Genomic DNA, 5,675 nt, shown 5'->3' with positions numbered 1-5,675 from the left:
AAATAACATGTAGGTGCTTAGTCACAGACATGTTTGTTTCTCCAGGACTTTCTTTCCTTCCTCCTTCCTTCCTTTCTTTTTTTCTTTCTTCCTTCCTTCCTTTCTTCCTTCCTTCTTTCCTTCTCTCCCCCTCCCTATTTCTTCCCCTCTTCCTCACTCTCTTTCCTTCTCTTTCTCTTTTTTTTTTTTTCTCCTTATTAACAATCTCCTACTGGGAGTTCCCATTGTGGCGCAGCGGAGACAAATCCAACTAGGAACCATGAGGTGGCAGGTTCGATCCCTGGCCTCGCTCAGTGGGTTAAGCATCCAGTATTGCCATGAGCTCTGGTGTAGGTTGCAGATGCGGCTCAGATCCTGAGTTGCTGTGGCTGTGGTGTAGACCGGCAGCTATAGCTCCAATTCGACACCTGGACTGGGACACTCCATATGCCACGGGTGCAGCCCTAAAAAGACAAAAGACACACACAGACAAAAAAAATTCTCCTACTACTAAGACAATATATCCTAGGAACCAGCAGGTCCTTTTTCCACCTACTTAGAGGGTAGGTGTGGGGATATCAGCTTAAAGGAAGAAAGGTGAACTAGACTGCTCTCTCTGGGAAAGGAAACACGGAGAAGCTAGAAGAAAGATCTGGGCGTGAGGAGGATGGTACCGAGGGAAATGAACTTGCAGGGTGTTGGGAGGAAGGCTGGCATTGAGGTGGAGACAGGGGTGGTGAGAGGTGTGGGTGGGCAAGGTGACGAGCCTCTTCCATCTCCTCTTTGGAATCTTCTGTGACATTTATGTCTAAAGCATTGTGGCGTTGAGTCTTCATTCTCCGAGCAGATAAGGAAGCAAGTGAGCGCGCTGTGGAGACACATCTCCCCACCATGACAGCGAAAACACGTGCTTTCTTCTCTTTCTCACGTGTACACCCTCACACACCCACAATCTATATTTATGGAAATATTTTCCTTTTGTAGATATGTAATGTGCAGCAAAACACACCAAAATCTTCACTTTTTTTTTTTGGCTTTTGTCTTTTTAGGGCCACACCTCTGGCACTTGGAGGTTCCAGGCTAGGGGTCAAATCAGAACTGTAGCTGCCAGCCTATGCCACAGCCACAGCAACTAGGGATCCAAGCCACGTCTACGACCTACACCATAGCTCACAGCAATGCCAGATCCCTAACCCACTGATCAAGGGCATGGATCGAACCCGAGTCCTCATGGATATGAGTCGGGTTCATTAACCACGGAGCCACAATGGGAACTCCCAACATCTTAACATTGTTAATTCTTCATGGTGGGAATAGTGGTCATTTTTATTTTTCATGCTCATTTTTTTTGTTTGGGTATTTCCTGAACTTTGTAAAAGGAACATGTATAAATTTTATCCCCAGAAAAATGAAAGCAAACAGGCTTTTATCAGTTGTTTTCATCTAAGTGTTTATATAGAAGGAGAAAAAAGGGAGAAAGACATTTGAGAACACTGAGTATTTGAAGGGAGCTCCAGGGGGTGTTGGGAGGGGAAGCTGGGGGATCCCAAATCTTCCCAGACCCCATTTTCACGAGGGATGCTTGGATAAGAACATTAGAAAAGCATAAATATAGCATTGCGTTTCCTTTCCGAAATCCCTCAGGGAAAAGGCGTGGAGGGGGAGCCGGAGTGTTGGTTGATGAGACACTTTCCCACGTTCTGGGTCCAGAAAGGGAGATGAACTTGCTTTAAACATTAGAAGGTGGGAGAGGTCCCGTTGTGGCTCAGCAGGTTAAGGACCCTACCTTGCCTTTGTGAAGATGCAGGTTTGATCCTTGGCCTCGCTCAGTGGGTCAGGGATCTGGTGTTGCCATGAACCATGGTGCAGGTCGCAGGCATGACTCAGATTCTGAGTTTGCTGTGGCTGTGATGTAGGCCGGCAGCTGCAGTGCCGATTCAACTACTAGCCTGGGAAGTTCCCTATGCTGCAGGTGTGGCCCTAAAATGAAAAAACAAAAACAAAAACAAAAAGAATTAAAAAAAAAAATGGAAGGTGGGGAAATGGATTTTTTAAACTTTTATTGCATATTGGACTACAGTTGATTTACAATGTGGTGTTACTTCCAGGTGTATAGCACGGCGCTTCAGTTATATGTACACCTCTACCCACTCTTTTTCAGATTCTTTTCCCATATAGGTTATTACAGATTGGGAAATGGATATTTTACATTCTTTTTCTTTTTTAAAAAAATTTTATTGGAGTATTTTATTTTTTTATTCTTATTTGTTTGTCTTTTTAGGGCTGCACCCGCAGCTTATAGAGGTTTCCAGGCTAGGGGCCTACGCCACAGCAAGGAGGGATCCGAGCCGCATCTGCGCTCTATGGCACAGTTCATGGCAACGCTGGATCCTTAAGCCGCTGAGTGGGGCCAGGGATCGAATCTGCATCCTCATGGTTGCTATTCAGGTTTGTTTCCGCTGAGCCACGACAGGAACTCTGGAGTATTATTGACTTACAATGTTGTGTTAATTTCAAGTGCACAGAAAAGTGAGTTTTAAATGAACTCCTTCTGTATTTCTGTTTTACCATATTTCAAAATACTATTATCATACTTTTTTGTCCCTCCACCCAGGCTGACTCTGGGCAATCTAATTCTTGAAATCTTTAATCGCCTTTTTTAGAGAGGGTTTGTTTCAGATGGGTTTTTGTTTGTTTGTTTGTTTTTGCTTTTTGCTTTTTAGGGCTGCACACACGGCATATGGAAGTTCCCAGGTTATGGGTCGAATCGGAGCTGCAGCTGCCCGCCCACACCACAGCCACACCAGATCCGAGCCATGTCTGCAACCTACACCACGGCTCAAGGCAACACCCACTGGTGAAGACCCCCTGAGGGAGGCCAGGGATCAAACCTGCATGGATAATGGTTCATGACCAATGAGCCACAGTGGGAACTCCTTACGTGTTTTTTGTTTTGTTTTGAGGAGCAGTGTTCAGTGAGATGAAATGAAGATGTTTAACGAGAAGAAATAAGGACAGAAGCAGAGGATAGACAGAGGGTCTGGAGTCCTTAGACCAGTGCAATGAACATTTAGGGAGTGCTTATTGGAGGGGTGATAGCATAACAAAGGATGATGGAGAAGGCCTCCCGGCACCCATCAGAGGCAAGTGGGGTCTCATTGAAAAACGTCGCACCAGACCACCTGACCAGAATCTCCAGGGCACCTGACCAGGGTGCTCCAGGGTAAAGCTCCAAGTGTCATTATTTGCAAAAATCACCAGAGGTGGCTCCAATCCGTAGCAAAGGTTGCAAACAACAGTCTTAAAGCCAAGGCAGTCAATCAAGTATATTCCATTAAAAACAAATACATAGGGAGGAGGGGGGAGTGGGATGGACAGGGAGTTCAGGGGTAGCAGATCAAACTATTACATTTCAAATGGATGAGCAATGAGGTCCTACAGGGACCTGTGTCCAGTCTCTTGTGATAGAACCTGATAGGGGATGATATGAGAAAAAGAATGTATATACATATATGTACGCCTGGGTCACCTTGCTGTACAGCAAAAAATGGTACAACACTGGAGTTCCTGTCATGGCTCAGTGGAAACAAATCTGACTAGCATCCATGAGGATGTAGGTTCAAACCCTGGTCTCACTCAGTGGGTTAAGGATCTGGCTTTGCAGTGAGCTGTGGTGTAGGTCGAACATGCGGCTCAAATCTAGCATTGCTGTGGCTGCGGCTCTGATGGGACCCCTAGCCTGAGAACTTCCATATGCCTCAGGTGTGACCCTAAAAAGACAGAAAAAGGGGGGGGGGCTACAACATTGTAAATCAACTCTACTTCAATTAAAAAAAAAGGGAAAAGATAACACACACAAAAACCACAGAAATAAAAGCCAAGGCAAAGCAGGTAGGTGGTTGCAACTGCATGTGCAAGGAAAGGAATGTATGAGTCCGGATTGGTCACCGAAGAGGAGGAAAAGATTGATTTTTTCCTTGGGAGGTGACACCGGGTGAAAGAGTCACAGAAGAAGGGACACATGCTCCATTGTAAAGGACACGAAGTTTACTGAATTAGACAAAGGGGCTGGGTGGGGTGCATTCCAGGCACAGAAAGCACCCAGTGCCAAGGTGCTGGGAGATGACACGTGTGACACTCCGGTGCTGTGTAGGGAGGGCCAGGCAGCATAATCCTTTGAGAGGCTTTGGTCACACACCACAAACTGGGTGACTTAGACATCAGGAATGTGTTGTCTCAAATGCAATGAGCCTGCAGCATGGATTAAGATACAGGTAGAGGTGAGAAGGAGCCCGGGGTAGTGACTTGTTTTTCTAGCACTCTGGGTACAAAACGTCAGCAGAAAGCTTTTACGAAGGGAGACCAGATAAGACTTGAGGACCAGATGATGTGCCAGGAGGAAAAGGGGACTAGACCCAAAAGTAACTCAGAGGTATGGCCGGGAGAATGGTTGTGTTTGTTTGATTTTGTTTTGTTTGAAATGATTTTTATTTTTTCCATTATACCTGGTTTACAGTGTTCTGTCAATTTTCTACTGCACAGCAAAGTGACCCAGTCACACATACATATATACATTCTTTTTCTCACATTATCCTCCATCATGCACCATCATAAGTGACTAGATATAGTTCCCAGTGCTATATAGCAGGATCTCATTGCTTATCCATTCCAAAGGCAGTAGTTTGCATCTATTAAACCCCAGACTCAGAGTTCCGACTAGGAACCATGAGATTGTGGGTTTGACCCCTGGCTTTGCTCAGTGGGTTAAGGATCTGGCATTGCTGTGAGCTGTGGTGTAGGTCACAGATGTGGCTCGGTTCCTGAGTTGCTGTGGCTATGGTGTAGGCTGGGAGCTGTTGCTCCAATTACACCCCTAGCCTGGGAATCTTCCTATGCCACGGATGTGGCCCTATAAAGACAAAAGCCAAAAAAAAAAAAAAAAAAAAAAAAACCAGACTCCCAGTCCATCCCACTCCCTCCTCCTCCCCCTTGGCAACACCAAGTCTGTTCTCCAAGTCCATGAGTTTCTTTTCTATGGGAAGCTTTATTTAAAAATATGGAGGAGTTCCCATCATGGAGCAGTGGTTAACAAATCCGACTAAGAACGATGAGGTTGCGGGTTTGATCCCTGGCCTTGCTCAGTGGGTTAAGGATCCGGCGTTGCCATGAGCTGTGGTATAGGTTGCAGACGTGGTTTGGATCCTGAGTTGCTGTGGCTCTGGTGTAGGCTGGTGGCTACAGCTCAGATTCGACCCCTAGCCTGAGAACCTCCATATGCCACAGGAAGCGGCCCTAGAAAAGGCAAAAAGACCAAAATAAATAAATAAATAAATAAAAATATGGAACGCTTCACGAAATTGTGTGTCATCCTTGTGCAGGGGCCATGCTAATCTTCTCCGTATGCTTTCGATTTTAATATACGTGGTACCGAAGCGAGCATTGGTTTTGTTTTAACAAAGATGGGGAAACATCTTTTGGGGGGGCGTTTCAGGCTTGCCGGGAATGAGGTGGTGGAGGACCGCCTCCTGGACCTGCCAGCAGAGCACCAGAGATACAGGACCACAGCTCCAGAGAGGAGATCTGAGACCTAAAGAGGAAGCCAACTGCAGAGGGGGAAATAACTGAACCCTTGAGGTGTTCATGGCCTGGAGGCAAAAAAGGACAAAACTAGGTCAAAGGAGGGTCCTCCGTTTGGC

At 46.1% G+C, this 5,675-nt stretch overlaps 1 non-coding gene across 1 annotated transcript; it reads right to left on the bottom strand.

The window, feature by feature from the left end:
* Positions 1-5,312: 5,312 nt before the first annotated feature.
* LOC146401572 (U6 spliceosomal RNA) lies at positions 5,313-5,419 on the bottom strand. Its single transcript, XR_014811705.1, has one exon. It is a non-coding gene; the product is annotated as a U6 spliceosomal RNA (small nuclear RNA).
* Between the last annotated feature and the right edge of the window lie 256 nt (positions 5,420-5,675).

This window comes from Sus scrofa, chromosome 7 (genome assembly GCF_054392235.1).
Source record: "Sus scrofa isolate SSC_HxYL_T2T_F1_AM1 chromosome 7, Sscrofa_HxYL_maternal_Yorkshire_Landrace_v2.0, whole genome shotgun sequence".
NCBI classification, from domain to species: Eukaryota; Metazoa; Chordata; class Mammalia; order Artiodactyla; family Suidae; genus Sus; species Sus scrofa.
This window is presented reverse-complemented; position numbering and strand designations above follow the sequence as displayed.